We start from the raw sequence: 17,374 nt of genomic DNA, 5'->3' as shown, positions 1-17,374 counted from the left end.
TATTTTAAATTTAAATTTGTAAATTGTTATAAAAACTTTATTAAATATTTTACTCACAAATATTACATAATTGTTTTCTTAAAATTTAAAATAATTAAATGATAAATTGTAATTAATACATTTTTTTATTTATTTATTTAATAATTTATTTCTAATAATGTAAACAATTAAAGGGCGCGCGCGATGCGCGCGCCTGTGTTGTTCTAGTATGATAATATATGAAGTAATGTCATGTAAATAGCTACTCAAGGATATATGTAACAAGAATGTTATTCGATTATTACTATGTTGATAGAAATCAATAACATACAGTTAATCTGTTCTCCTAAAGATAACATACAGTTAATCTGTCTCTAAAAGATATACTTTAGCTTTTACATTTAATAAAATAATTTTTCGTGAAAAGAAAATTTATATCTTTTATTGTCTGATATAAATTTTCTTTTTATGAATTAAAAAGTTAAAGTTCAAATAAGATTTAAAAAAAAATATTTTTTAGGGGAATTATGGAAAAATATAATAAAAAACGCAAACGGCTACGTGAAATGTCAGTTAGGCATTTGAGAAGACTTGTGCAAAATGAAACAAATTTGTTAGACTATAATGATCAGGAAAAGATCAGAAAAGATCAGGAAAAATTATCCGAAAATCATACATTGCCAAGTACAAGTGCCAAATTTTATGAAAATGATCATGTAAATGAATATGTAAATAAATCTGATAATCATATAGAATTTATATGCAGTGAAACCGAAAATGACAATATGAATATAATACATGAATTAAATGAAATAACAAATAATACAGGAAATAATGCAGTTTATTTAGACAATCCAAATACTGAGAATGTTAAAGAGGAAAGAAACTTTAAATTCTTATTACGTGACTGGGCTGTAACAAATAACGTTAATCACATTACACTAAGTCAACTTTTGAAAATTCTTCGTATGCATGAATGCTTTTCTGATTTACCAGTAGATCCTAGAACTTTATTGCAAACGCCAAAAAATACTACAATCAAAACTGTTTTACCTGGTTTATATTCTCATTTTGGAGTTCGTGTTATATTAGAGCAGAAATATTGTAGAAAATATAATCACAGATTTCATAATATACATACAATAAATCTAGGAATCAATATTGATGGTTTACCTATATCAAGATCTTCAACATCATCATTATGGCCAATCTTAGGATGTGTTTTGCCATATAAAGAAATTTTTATAATTGGTGCATATTATGGATTTAAGAAACCAGCAAATTGCAATGAGTATTTACAAGATTTTGTCGAAGAAATGATAGAATTGATAAATAATGGAATTTTTCTGTATGAGAAATTATATAATATCAAAATTAAACAAATTTTATGCGATGCTCCTGCAAAATCTTTTATATTAAATGTAGAAGGTCACAATGGTTACTTCAGTTGCACAAAGTGCATAATTGAAGGTGAATATCGAAACGGACGTATTTGTTTTGCAGATATTTATGCTGCAAAAAGAACAAATAATGATTTTTTAAATGAAACCGATGAAAATTTCCACTTAGACTACACCAATTTAAAACAAATACCGCAGACATTTTATAGAAAATATTCCTCTTGATTATATGCATCTACTTTGTCTCGGAATTATGAGAAAATGTTTGTATATGTGGACAACAGGTGATTTAAAAATTCGTTTGCAACATCGTAAATGTCAAACAATATCAAACAATTTAGAAACTATTAAACAGACTGTACCAGTTGAATTTGGTAGAAAACCGAGATCTTTGGATTATTTAAAACAATGGAAGGCAACTGAATATCGACAAATTTTATTATATACAGGCCCTGTTGTTTTTCAAGGAATACTTCAAAATGATTTATATGATCATTTTCTAACTCTTCACGTAGCTATTAGAATTTTATGCAGCAAAAATTTATGTAAGGATTATTTGAATTATGCTGAAGAATTATTGAATCATTATGTCAAAAGTTTTAAAATTTTGTATGGAGAATACAATGTCTCTCATAATGTTTACGGTCTGATTCATTTATGCGACGATGTTCGAATACATGGCACTTTAGATTTATTTAGTGCTTTTAAATATGAGAACTTTTTACAAGAAGTAAAGAGCGCAATTCGCAAAGCTGATAAACCGTTACAACAATTACATAGAAGATACGTAGAGAAAGATGCTATATGTAACAATGAAGTTTTGATATACAAAGAAAATCCTAAAATACAGTTACTTAAGGAACATTCTAATGGTCCCATTATTCAAAACTGCACAAATCCTCAGTATGAAGTTATTAATATTTCAAATTATGTTGTAAAAGTGAATGATAATGCTAATAATTGTTGTCTTATGAAAGATGAAAGTATTATATAAAAGTTGAAAATATTGCATATTGTAACACAAGAAAATGCTTAGTTGTCATCGGTAGAAAATATATGATTAAACAAGATTTATTTCATGTTCCATGTGTGTCATCATTACTTGAAATTTATAAAGTTAGCAATTTGTCTGAATTATGTTCATGGCCCATATCGGATATCAGCAAGAAAATGTTTATTATGCAATACTCAAACAATGATGCATTCGTTGTTTTACCGTTATTGCATATTGAATAATTAATAAAAAATTTAATTTGTAGATATTTAAAATAAAATAAAAATAAACAATATCTCTCTCACACACACACATTATGAGTAAGAAATATTATATTGTCGAATTTGAAGATGGTCTTCAAATTATATCTAACAATTGGTTTACGTGTGAAAAAAAATCTGCAGCATATTGGCCAAATTTGACAAATCAAAAGAAATATGATAAAGCAGTTGAGAAAATGAAAGAATATAATAATATTAATCCAACAATTGTATCCATTAAAAGAATATTTGGAAGTACAGGTACAAGTTTAATTTATTTTGTTGCTGAAATTTTTATTTACAGCTTTAAGAAAAAAATATTTTTAAAATATTATTGTTTTCAAATAATTTCCTTAATGCAAAAAATAAGCTAAAATTAGCTGAAAAATTATCAGATTTGAATTCAGATGAAGATGACGCAGAAATTGTAAAAAAAAGGAGAAGACTTTATGCAACAAAAGTATTTTCTTCAAGCAATGAAGAGGAAATTGATAACCTTGTTACAAATAAAAAAATTGATAATTATCCAAAAGTACCACAAATTTCGAAGGGTTCTAATAAATCACGTCGCATGTTGCAAGATAAAGAAAACTGTCCATCAGAACAAAAAAATGAAACGCAACATGCACGATTTGAACAAAATTATAATTTTTCTTCAAATATTCATCAAACAATAAAAGGTAACAATTAGATACTTATATCTGCTGTGTATTATAACGATGTATAGATGAATGTATGTCCAAGATAATGAAACTTCTTAATTTTATTTTATTACATATATAGATATACTTTAAAAAAAATATATTATAATATTATAAAATATATTAAAATATATAAAAATATTTTAAAACAGAAGAAATTTTAATTTATAATTATTGTTTTATTAAAAATAAGACAAATTTTTTTTATAATTATTTAATATATTTTTACATAGTTTTTGAAATTTTTTGTTTCTTTAAATAAAATAGATGTTATAGCATTATTTATATAGAGCTCTACAATTACAGATTCGCAAAATGTCCATCGAGTTTCAAATCAAAACGTTTCTTGTGGAAATATTTCTAATGTTCAACATGACACAACAGGTATAGAATTTCTTATGTTTATTTAAATTTTAAAGTAATTACTATTATATTTTTACATAGTTTTTAAAATTTTTTGTTTCTTTACATAAAATAGATGTAATATAGCATTATTTATATAGAGCTCTATACTGCAATTTCAGATTCGCGAAATGTCCAGCGAGTTTCAAATCAAAACGTTTCTTGTGGAAGTATTTCCAATATTCAACATGACACAACAGGTATAGAATTTCTTATGTTTATTTAAAATTAATAACATTATTTATATAGAGCTTTACAATTTCAGATTCGCAGCGAGTGTCAAATCAAAACGTTTCTTGTAGTCGAAGTATTTATAATGTTCAACATGACACAACAGGTATAGAATTTCCTATGTTTATTTAAATTTTAAAGTAATTACTATATTTTAATACACATTTTTGTATATTAAATAGAAAGATTTGTTTTTTAAAACTATATAAATAAAATCATATTTTCTATCAAACTGTATGTATTTTGAATATTTTTCTCTTTTAGGATTTGATGAATTTAAGCATCACGTATATAGAAGCCTTTCTCTGCTTAAGCAGAAATTAGATTTGATTTTACAAAATCAATTAGATTTCCACGAACAATGGCAAAATGACAATACAAGACGCATCCCCAATGAAGATGATGATGTAGATGTTATGTTACAATTTCCAATAGAAACTGATAACAGTTTGAATCAATTAGAATTAGAAGAAGCTCTTATTGATAATAATTATCGTACTAAATTGGTAAAATAAAATAATATGTTATATATACCTATATTAATTATATCTTTACAAGATTTATAAATTATAAATAATATACCCATTTATTCGTTGATTTTTCGATGTTTATCTATTATCAAAAAATAAAACATTTTGTTTGCATTTTTATTACAGTTAATAAAATTATAATTAATTTAACATTTTATATTTGTTTATTAAAATATTTTATTTTCTAGGTAAATAAACTTTCAAAAATTGGTGGCAAAAATTTAAGACAACTTGTTTTAAATTTAATGAAAAGAATTTTTGCAGTAACCGTTGCAAAAGAGTATAGTTTTGGTATGGAAAAAAACAAAACAAAACTTTCTCAGATTTAAAACTTTGCTCAGTTATTATCAATGAGTATATGTATAATATATATTATATATGTATATATTTATATTATTTATTAAAATATATTTATATGTATACACTTAAATTATAACTTATCAAATGTACATATACATTAGATCTAGTTATAAATATAATAATTATATTTATTATATATTATATTTAAATTAGATTCATGAGAGAGTGAGAGAGAGAGAGAGAGAGTGAGAGAGAGAGAGAGAGAGAGAGAGAGAGAGAGAGAGAGAGAGAGAGAGAGAGAGAGAGAGAGAGAGAGAGAGAGAGAGAGAGAGAGAGAGAGAGAGAGAGAGAGAGAGAGAGAGAGAGAGAGAGAGAGAGAGAGAGAGAGAGAGAGAGAGAGAGAATGTATTTATTTATGCTCTGGGATTTCTCTCTTGAGAGCAATAAGCAACAGTATACAATATACTTACAATAAAGATCAATTCGATGTTTGTACCCGAGTGCTAAAGCTATACTTTAGTATTGGTACATGTGGTAACGCGTAATTATAATTGTGAATTTACAACAATAATAAGGAACAGAGAAAAAAAAACAAAAAAACAACAGACAAAATAAGTGATTTCGAGAATGGGCAATGCTAGCGAGAACAACAAAGAAATTTGATGTACTGACTTATTGACTTATTGACTAAAATCGTGAGCACTTCTTCACTCGTGCGTCGGGCGCGTCCGCGTACGGTTGTGTGAACGTGCGATGGATGAGTGTGTGAGTAAGAGTGAGCCCCCTTTCGGAAATTCCTCACTATACTCTTCATTAGAGTCCACTTTTGAGTACCTCATGACATATTATTTCACTTTGTCTATTTAATGGGATATCGATAGGGGGGCTCACGGCTTTTGCGCTGCGTGCGGTAGTATGTAGATTCCCCATTATAATTTATTGTATTAAATTTACTGAATAAGGTCCAAAGAAAGGACTGAAACGTTTAGATTCAATAAATTTGTTATTCCAACAAGTTTGTTTTTAATATTTGCGTACCTACACCCTACGCGTGGCTCCATATAGCCTCCTTTTGAATTTGTAATTTATCAATGCAGGGAGCCTACATTGTTACTTATTAATATATATTATATGTTTATATGTATTCTAGGTCCAGTTCAAGTTAAATATCCACAGGCTACTGAATATGAAATTTCGGAACCAATCAAATCATGGCTTCGTCATGCATCTGAAAAAGCACAAAAAATGAATGCTGCTGGCGTATAATTTAATTAATGATCAATTGTGATGATTTCTATTATATTTTTATTATCTTTTGACCCTCCAATCCAATTCTATGAATACACAGAATTACGTATGTATTTTATATTTTTCGAATTTTACATCAATATAGCCGAAAGACAAGGGAAATCTTTAAGACTATTAGATTGATAAGTATTAGATTTTAATAAGATTTAAGATATAGTTTGTTAATTTCAAAATGATTAACTTTTTGCATTGTTTTGTTTTTATTTATCACTTGTTTATTAGACAGTAGTAGATTTTAATAAGGTTTATAAGATATAATTTTTTAATTTAAAAATGATTAACTTTTTGCAAAATATGTTTTGTTTTTATTTATCATTTGTTTATTAGGCAGCATTACAATTTATCCGAAGCAAGATTTGACTATGGATTTTTTATAAGTAAATTATTTAAAACAAAAGTGATAAAAGTCGTTCATAGTTTCGAAGATATTAAAATAAATCTAATTTTTTTCATTCGAAAAACGAAATATACACACACGCACAAACTGAAACAAATTTATGCGAATTATTTCGTTTCTCCAAAGTTGCAATAAAATAAAGTTGATATCTCCAAGCGGCGATGTAGCACTTTTTAAACTTTTGTTCTAAGTGGTCCAGTTATAAAGAATCCATTAGACAAATTTGGACGCCTCGAATAAAGTATCCTCGTTTATTAAAATAATATAAGATTATATAAGATAATTATATAATTATATGATAATCGTTTATTATTTTTCGGAGTCACTATTAGAATGCCTCTTTTTTATATATTGCCGATTGCTATGTTTTCCTTTTACATTACACGTCCTGGCGTTTTTGTTTGTAACGCGTTAATATTGCCACGACAGGCGCACTCTCTCGATTAAATGTTGAAAAAATATATATATATAATACATATAATATGTACAAAAAAAAATATATATATGTACATTTTTTAAAATAAAGTTTAATTATTTTAACGAGACTTTTATTATCATTTTAGTTATAACTTTTTCTATTTATAATATAAAGATGAGATTGCATTCTTATAAGAATTTTATACGTAAATAATATTATATAAGCTTTTAAGAAAGTTGTAAATATAATTTTACATCTATCTTAAGAAATTGATATTTGAACATTTATCGATAGTTAAGAAAAACTAACACGTTAACATATTTATATTATATACATATATTAAATATATTTCATAAAATATAAGGTAAACATGTTACTTCAACGACTTTTATTTTTAGAGAAGCTTCATTAGCTGATCATTTTTCTTTTATATCTGGTGACTCATTTTAAATGCCTATTCACTTAAAATGAAACAACATTTGTCAGAAATATTTGTCGAATAATGTATCCAAGATATTTTAGGTAAGCATTTAAAATCCTTAACAGCACACATATCCGAAAGACGTTTAGAGGACATCCATAAAACATCCAAATACCCTCTGGATGTCCTCTGAACATCTTTAGGATATGTAACGCTGTTAGGATGGATTACCCTATATATTCAATTACTGCATATCGATCAACCTAGGATAGCAAAAAGGTATTTATAGAAACATCCAGTGGACATTGTTGGGATCGAATTTTGTTATATAATTATATCCTAAGGATATCCATTTTTAGATCTCTCACAGATATCTTATGAGCGGACATTTAAACATCCTCAGTATATCCTAAATACATCCTCATCGTTTAACCGAAGATTAAAGTTAACCGACGTTGGTGAAATTGGTCCTTAATGTGTTATTAAGGAGATATTAATTATATTATTTTTTGTATAAGTATATTATTTAAATATATATTGCAATATATTACAAATATATATTGCACGAAATAATGTACTAGCATTTTTTAGACTCAAATTATAGATATTAACTCGATTTAAAATACAAATTAAAATATGAATATTATAATTTCTCTAACAATATCAGTTAATATGTGTCAATCTTACCTTTTTATTTTGTTTCTTTATTAACTATATCTACATCATTTTTTAAAATTTATATCATTTAAAAAATTGAGATTTAAAAAAAATATATTTTAAAATATTGTAATTTAAGAAAACTTGAAGCTTTTGGGATAAATATAAATTTTATCACGTAAGTAGATAAGTTAAATTTTAAATATATAATAAATGGATTAGAAAATAATCTGATAATTACCATTTTTGTTTGTTAATGTAATACTTATGCATTATAATGAACTTTACATGATCGCATAAACTATTAACTGTGCGCAGCCCCTATATTTGTATATTTTAATATATAACACAAAAATAATAAAACAATTTTTATCATGTTCATGAATATGTAAATGTACCATGTACATATAAAAAAAATAAGAATTTTTAATACTTTTATTTGCTTGGCATATATTTTTTAGTTTTTTAAAGAAAATTATGTAAGTTATTGTTTTAATGAAAAAGTTAACATACAATTTCTTAAATTTTTTTATATGAAATTAACATAATTTCTTAACTTTTTTTTCTGAAATTGCGCTCTAGTTAATTTTTGATGATTAATATACATATACAATGTTATATATGTATATGTATACATGCAATACACTCACCGATACAATGTGCAACAGCAGAGCTCTAGTACAAAGCGTTGATCTATAATCTATAACATAAAAAATACAAATTATATGTATACAATATAGTTTTTAAAATAATTAATATTTGAAAAAGTCAATAATGCGCAATTAAATTTTTATTTGTACCGTAAGATATATAGGTGATCAAAACAAATCATACGAAATGTGTTTTTAATTTTTAATTTATATTCCCAAATAACACAGTCTGGCTATATTCGCTGCGACAGCAAAAATGTAGCTGGTATAACGCCCTGCCAGCCTTAATTACATCTATTTGGCAGCAAATGCTATTTTGTTGGATTTTTAACTGCAAAAGCGCTGTGATAGTTAATAAAAAAGTCAAAATACAGCCACAGCTATTTTAGCTGTATTAATAGCTGTAAAGTCGCTGTGACAGCGATCAGAAAAGCCAAAATGTAGCCAAAGCTATTTTAGCTGTATTAACAGCTGTAAAGTCGCTGTGACAGCGATCAGAAAAGCCAAAATGTAGCCACAGCTATTTTAGCTGTATTAATAGCTGTAAAGTCGCTGTGACAGCGATCAGAAAAGCCAAAATGTAGCCACAGCTATTTTAGCTGTATAAAAAGCTGTAAAGTCGTTGTGACAGCAATAAAAAAACCAAAATTAGCCACAGCGATTTTAGCTGCATTAATTGCTATGAATTTGTTGTGATAGCAATAATAAAAAGCAAAAATTTAGCCACAGCTATTTTAGCTGTATTAATGATTGTAAAGACATCATGACAACTATTAAGAAAGGCAAGGAGTAACATGACTATCAGTTTTATGTTAAATTTAGCATATATCAGCGATGGTCAGCGGACCTAATGCGTTCATTTATGCGGCTCTAAAATTATTACTTAAGGATTTGTATGTAGTTCTGTAATCACTGTACTTATGAATTTGCGTCCGCTCTAGTATACTTATATGTAAGTTATAAATTGTAATAATTTGCAATGATTAATTAATCTTTTTTTTTATCTAAGTTTACCTAAGTTTTTGAAGCGAAGGTTTCGGGTTGTCAGAAGTTCAATCCCAGTTAAAGTAAAAAAATTTTTTAAATATTCTTTTCAATCTTTTTACATAATTTTAAAATTAAAATTTAACTTTTATTGAATATTAATTTACCATATGAAAAACATTATCCATTTATTAATTATATCCGTTATTTTTATATCTTTACTCCGACTGCCGTAATGTGGCTATGACAACGTCTTTACAGCAAAATAGCTGTGCAACCATATGGCTGTGACATCATTTTCAAAGCCTAAAAATGTTGTCCCATTTTTGCTGCTACGACTTTGTCAAAACGTCACAATGACGTTGTGGCAGTAGCTGTGGTAGACAAAAATGCTGCAGTTTAAGCTACGACAACGTTATCGCAGACGTTTTAAAGCTTCATGTGCTACTTGGGTTATAAAAATGATCAAATGGTGATGCTACAATTCACGCCTATTAACTGTAAAATATGCAGAGAATAATAATTGAATTAAAAAGGAACATGTAAATGTTTTCTTCAAGAGACTAAATAAAATATATTTTAAATAATTAAAATTCTATAATTTTCTTTCACATATTTATATATCCCATACAGCACAGAACATTGCAGTTACATTGCGGCAATGTTACAATCTTGCAAGTTGCAATGTAACGTTGTAGAGACATTACAGAAACATACAATTGTAATATTTCATGAGAATGTTACAGCAACATTCCAGAACATTACAAAAGCTATATATATATATAGATAGCGGCACGGGTGACCTCACCGATACGGTAATCTCTCTCCTTGGGCACCTCTGCGTCTCCGGTGATTCGGGATATCGTTGCCTCGATATCAACTGAATGGAGCGAACACGCGACGCGCAGGACAGGCAGCACAAGAGTGTCGGATCTACTGCCCCGAATCGATATCGGGAATCGGGACTCAATCCTGCGCGAAAGGGGTTGCGCGGACGCCCATCCAATTATCGCTTCGCACGACTGATCGCCGCCGCGCGGTTTACGCACGGCCGTACTTAGGGCAACAGCGCCCTTATCGAGAATTCGCGATAATTGTTTTCGGCGTTAATTACGCCGTGTTCTTGGCGGCTTCGCCGGTCCTCGGGCCTTGTAATATCCGGAGGGGTGTCCGAGATTACTTTTCGGTCCCTCTGAACGGTAGCTCGATAAGATCCGCCCTCGTGGATCTGGGGTGACTTTCTCGCCCTTGCGATGTGCGTCCTTGCCCTGTTTTGAGGATTGACGTGATCCGCGCTGTAACGGCCGTGCCCTTGAGTCAGCCAAATGCCAATTTTTGTAAATAAGGTTGTTTTTTATGTCCTTTCCAAGTTGTCGGTATTATTTCGCTCTTTCCTCTCGACAACGCTCCGTGTACGACAAAAAAAATAAAAATAAACGCGAATTAATAAATGTGATCTCGATGTCGCAAGCCGTTTCTCCGGGGAAAATCGGTGGCTCTCGTGCTCTCTCTCTCTCGCGTGGCGCGGCCACTCGGCCCTTGCCCCGCGATTTCGGCTGGAGGGACGCGCGTCGTGACGGCAACGTCACAATATATTCAATTTTTATTTATAGTCGCTAAATTTGTTTATTTATACCGTTATGACGAATCTTAGATCTGCTAACTATTCATTCTTAATTAATTTTCTGTAATTATAAATAAACTATTAGTCTTAAAACTATGAAAATATATTCCTAAATTTGTCCAAATGATTCTCAAATGATTACAATAAGAAAAAATAAGAAATAATAAAGAAAAATAAGAAATATAAAATTTGTCTAATTGATGTCTAATAAATGTACTTTAAACTTGATTTTCAGATAAAATAATTATTTCCCAAAGGCTAAGAACATTACAGACGTGTTTCCCAAATAATTTCACGTCAATTACAATAAAAAAAAATATTTTTTAAATTTATGTCTGCTAACTATACGCTCAATTTATTTTAAATAATTATAAATAAACTACTATTTCCTAAACTATGAGAATCTATTCCTAAATTTGCCCAAATGATTCCCAAGCGATTGGTATAATAGAAAATAAGAAATCTCTAATTCGTCTGCTAACTATATGGAGGTGTGTACGACTCTGGGCTCACGGTACGCCGGTAGCCGGCGCCTGTGGCGCTGCGCGCGCCGCCGATAATCGATCCTTGATCCTTTTTCGACACTAGTCGATCCTTGCGGGCCTCGTTGCTCCGGTAATTTCGAAACCGCTCTCGGTACGTTTCGGAATGTTGGTGCGGATTATATGGCTGCTCGCTGTACGTCCCGAATAACTGCTTCTCTCCTTCTCTAATGGTTGTCGACTTGCTGACGGACTCGCCGAGAGGTGATCAGTCTCCGACGGTTCCGATTTCTTCGGGACGATGCCGGCGGCCCCATTGGAGTAGTCATCCCTGTCTTGAGATGTCGGTACCCTTTTATGTGCTCCTCCGCTCAGTTCCTTCCGCTATCCGAGGCTGTAAAACGTATTCGGCAGTAACGGGCCCTTGCTTACTATTTCATTTATTTTACGATAAAGACCTTACTTGACTGCGTTATCCGGCGTCCCCGAACGCACCGCTTCCACCCAGGTCGTCCATTCTTGCTGCAAATTTCCGCCATCCCACGATGGCTGCTCCCTTCGATACATTAGGGCCTTCTCCGACCACTCACTTCCACTCGGTAAATCTACGGGACTTAAATAACTAAAGGCGAGTCGACGAAGAAAAGTTCGTCGCTCGCCGACCAAAATTCGCCCTCTCTCTCGACCCTTCCTCGGCCGGGCTGTTCCGGCCCTGTGACGGGGGTAAAAAACGTCACGTCACAATATATATATATATATATATATATATATATATATATATATAATATTATATATAATATTTATTAAGATTATATCTCTTTAATTAATTTATTATATAACTGTTTCTTCTTCTTTAAAAATTCTTTAAGAAAGGAGGCAAAGAATTAAAAGGAAAGGACAGATCAAAGAAAAGTTCAGAGAAAGAAAAAGGGAAAAATTAGAAAATACTAAAGGATCAGAAAATTTTTAAAAGAAATATATTCAGGTATGTAAATAAGAAAGATGTTTAGATATATTTAATACATAAAAAGAATTTTATTTTAATTGTCTTAAAATTAATTGATTTATTAATTTTATAAATATATAATAAATATATTTTACATATATATATATATATATATATATATATATATATATATATATATGTCCAGAGGCAGTTTTCAGGACATTTTTATACTACCTGATTTTATTATCTTATATTACGCAGAGCATTAATAGATACCTATATATATCTCTCTTTTATTTTTATATGCTATATTTTCTTTGGCCAATTTAGTTATATATGGATGGGCAGTTTTCCGGACTTTCTTTTATTTTGTATATATTACGCTACAAACGGTATAGAATCACTTTCCATCAATAGAAATACATTTAGGAAATAGAATCTAATAATTTTAATTATAAGAAATTGCGTTTAATATTTATCAAAGGCAAAATATAATAATGTACTGAAATATGCCCTTTTGTAGCTATACAACTTTATATAAAGCCGCGGTTTCCAGGACATAATAATATTTTTGATATTTATTGTTATACAATAGAAATATCTGTAACTTTTTTAATAATAGTAATAATCATTATTCAATTTCAAAAATTACATTGCAAGAGATTCAGTTATTTAATACTAAATCTATTGAAAGTTATTATATAATGTTCCGAAAACTGCCACTATATATAGTATGTGGCAGCTTTGGGGACCGAAAAATCATTGACAATGTCTGTGTTTGGAACACTAACAATAAGCGTAATATGAAGACAAATAGTTACTTAAATAATTAATATTTGATAATTTAAGGAATTTCTCTTTATATAATTGTTATATATCTGCCACATGTATCTGTAACAGTCAATTGCGGTACCTGGGTCTATTTACTAGAGATTATGAAGTTATTAGTGAAAGTAAAAGTTGTTAGATTACCAAACATTAATTTCGGTCATTTATTTAATTGTCTTAATATTATTCTTAACTTTTAAGGCATTGACTATGATTTATCTAAAGACCTCAAAACTGCCACATTATCATACAATGGCAGTCTCCGGGACATAATTATTTTCAATACATAAGTATAATAAGATGTATAATATTACATAATCGAATCACACACATGTGATTTTAGAAAATGAATAATGACTATTAATATAGTTGTATAAATAGTTATTGTATATATAAAAAAATAGTTATTAAACGATGTTAGGTTAGGTATAGACATCAACAATAACAATAAATATCAATTCAATCTATTTTATTGGTAGTGCAGTTATGAAAGTGTAAAAAATATAATGTGCAATTCGTTTTGGAGTTGTATTCCAGCTGCTATGTTCGATTTTTATGTGTCAACATTCATTATTGGGGTTTATATTAGTCTTAGTTTTGCGAACGGTTTGTTTTATACGAAATTAAAGTTATATTAATTATTATATTAATGATAAAAGAATATCAATTGCAAATTATATGAATGATGGTAATGTGTATTGTATATGTATGTACGAATTAGAAGTTGTAACAATAATATTTTTACTTTTACGAATGATTTAATGTTATAAATATATATAATGTGTCAATTAAATATTACATTTAACAACTAAAGACTTTTCTTAAAAATAAATGACTTGTTTTTAATGTATATCTGACCATATATGGACCTGAAAACATCTAAAATTTTCAAGATAAGCACATTTTTATACAAATAAATGTTGCCATTGTATACATATAGCTATATATTAAATTTACAATGCATACTTGCATATTATGTTCTTTACACTTTCATAATTTAAATTAAGTTAATTTAAATTAAGCAAATTTATGATACTTGTTACTATTGATTTATGTTACTATTAATTTATACGTAACATCGTTTTAATAATTAATAGCATTATTCTATTTCGAAAGTTACAATGCAACAGACTCAGTCTTTATTATTAGATCTATTGAAAATAGTAATGTTCCAGAAGTTGCCATTGTATAGAATGTTGCAGTTTTAAGGATTGATAAGAATCAGAAAGAGCATAGTTGATGTCTGCGTTTTAGAACAATTATTTAATTGTAAGTAATTAATGTCGAAATTAACTATTAATTTGCCAGTTTGGACGAGAGAAAAGGAGTTATTAATTATTATTTTTATTAACTGGTGATTCCCAACATCTATCTCAAAAAATAACTATTAATTTATTTCTTTCAACGATCTAATGAATTTAAATGTTATTATGTAAAGGTAAGAAATACAGAAAGATAAAACATTAAACGTACAGATAATAGAAGTTGTAAAAATATATTTTTTATGTATAATCGCACAAAAGAGTATTATTTTATATTTATTTAAAGTAGTTTAAAATATATTTGTACATATTTGTATATATATGTATATTATATATAAAAAATAGCAATGCATATAAGCATATATATATATATATATATATATATATATATATATACATAAGAGTAATAACATAAATCTAATAGTACATATAATAGCATATTATACATGTAATCAGGAAAACATAATATCAGTATATGAAAAAATAAAAATGAATGGTTTTGCGCAATATCGCATCTCTAACTTTCTTTTTTATAAAATTCTTGAAACAACGAGTTAACTTTTCATTTATTGTGTCGAAATAACTAAAATTAAGTATACTACTTATTTTTGAATTTGCTTAAATACAAGTAATCCACGTATTATTTTTGAATAAAATACTTCTGAATAAACATTTATGCACTTATTGTTAGTGATGCTTAATTTTGCAGATATACAGTTATGGATCCATATTTTAATTTGACAACAGATCAATTAACAAAGAATTTATATATATATTTTTCTAACAATACAAATTTTTATTTTTTTCTATTACATAGGCAATTTCCTTGTTAGATGGCAGTTAAATGTGAAGTGATAATTTTCTTTTGAAATTCTTTAATTATTATATTACATTCTTCTTCCATCCTACGTCCTTTTGTTGAACCAAATGGAGATGCTACTAAATAAATTAATCATCTATTATAATTAATAAGACTTCTACAATGTGTGTAATGGTCCATTTGAACCTTATTTAAATTTCCATTTACTTATATTACCCAGCGAGAAATGATTGGTCGAATCGACGTCAATTCAACATCAATTCAACAAAATTGACGTTGATTCAACGTCGAATCGACATCGATTCGACCATCATTTCTCACTGGGTAACTTTTCTGATTATTTTAAAATTCTCTTCAAAGTACTGAAAAATGTTTAATTTAATAATAAAATATCAAAATTATAATTATAAGAATATATGAAAATAGTAATCTATGTAGAAATAAAAAGATATAGAATAATATAAAAATAAAAAATATAAATAATATAAATAAATGAAAATTTAAATTAAACTAATGTGGGACCAATGTTAATTAATCATTTTTAAATTAAATAGTTATTATGTATATTAAAATTGTAGTAAAATGTATTATATATAAAAGCTTTATACATATATATACTTTGACATAATCACATGAAAACACAACATTAAATAATATTTAAGAGAATACACTATTATTTAATAAATTTGTAAAAGCTAAATAAAATATGTAGAAATGAAAATAAACTTACTACTGCGACGTTTCTTTATCTTTGGGGAATAAGTTTTATCAGAATCAATATCGTTATTCGCAACTGCATGACTTTGACGCATAATTATCCTTTTTACAAATTTTTCTAGCCTATCTGTTATGCAAATTTTAGGAAATTTGCTTCCAGTTTGTACTGAAAAAGGCTTACGTGAACTTATCATATATGTTTTGGCATTGCTTTCCGATTCTACACTCGAGATATCTTTATTTATATTTTGCACTTCTTCTTCTGTTTAATAATATAAAATTATGATAATTATGTAAATATATGTAATTTTTATGTAAATATATGTAATTTTTATGTAAATATATGTAATTGTTATATGTAAATATATATATTGTTATATAAATATATATAAACCGTTTTTAAACTAAGGCTACTATGTGCCACAACCGCGGTGTTATTGCATAGAAATTGAGCAAAGCAGAATGAACGCAATAATGAAATGTATCGTTCTCAATTTGGACCACTTTTAGTCAACAAAGTATAAATATATCATATTTATATTTGACATTCAATGTATTTTGACTTAAGAATATCCAAATTGGTAACGAAATGTTTCATTGTTGCATTTATTGCTAATTCGCTTGATTTTTATGTATAGACAATCGTGGTTGTGACACACATTAGTCTTAATTTCGTAAATTTCAGTTTATGTAGTCTTGCCTAATTTTCTCTTCTGATTAAATAGATATAATAAAATTACAGATAAATGAAAAAAAGTATACAATAATTAACGTATCTTATAAAAAAAACTCGTAAATTTAGAATAATTTATATAGAATAATACATATATAGAATAATTAACATATAGAATAATATATATAGAATAAACAATACATATAGAATAAGAAAACAAATAGTGCATTTACTTGAATCACTATTATTGGATTGTTGTTGCACATTTTCATCTAATGCTGCTTGAAGAAACTTCATCATACAAATAATCTCTACTGCTGCTATTGATTACCGATAATAGCGTTTATGAATTTTTTCGTGACGTCCCCCATGTCGCCAAATCATCCACTT

General features: G+C 27.9%; 2 pseudogenes; both read left to right on the top strand.

Moving 5' to 3' along the window:
• The first annotated feature begins 1,632 nt into the window (after window positions 1-1,632).
• On the top strand, window positions 1,633-2,615 carry LOC145937229 (uncharacterized; annotated as a pseudogene).
• Window positions 2,616-2,689: 74 nt separating this feature from the next.
• On the top strand, window positions 2,690-6,063 carry LOC145937837 (uncharacterized; annotated as a pseudogene).
• The last annotated feature ends 11,311 nt before the right edge of the window (window positions 6,064-17,374 follow it).

This window comes from Prenolepis imparis, unplaced genomic scaffold (genome assembly GCF_030444845.1).
Source record: "Prenolepis imparis isolate NDT839.2.m4 unplaced genomic scaffold, iyPreImpa1.0 SCAF_6, whole genome shotgun sequence".
Taxonomy (NCBI): Eukaryota; Metazoa; Arthropoda; class Insecta; order Hymenoptera; family Formicidae; genus Prenolepis; species Prenolepis imparis.
This window is presented reverse-complemented; position numbering and strand designations above follow the sequence as displayed.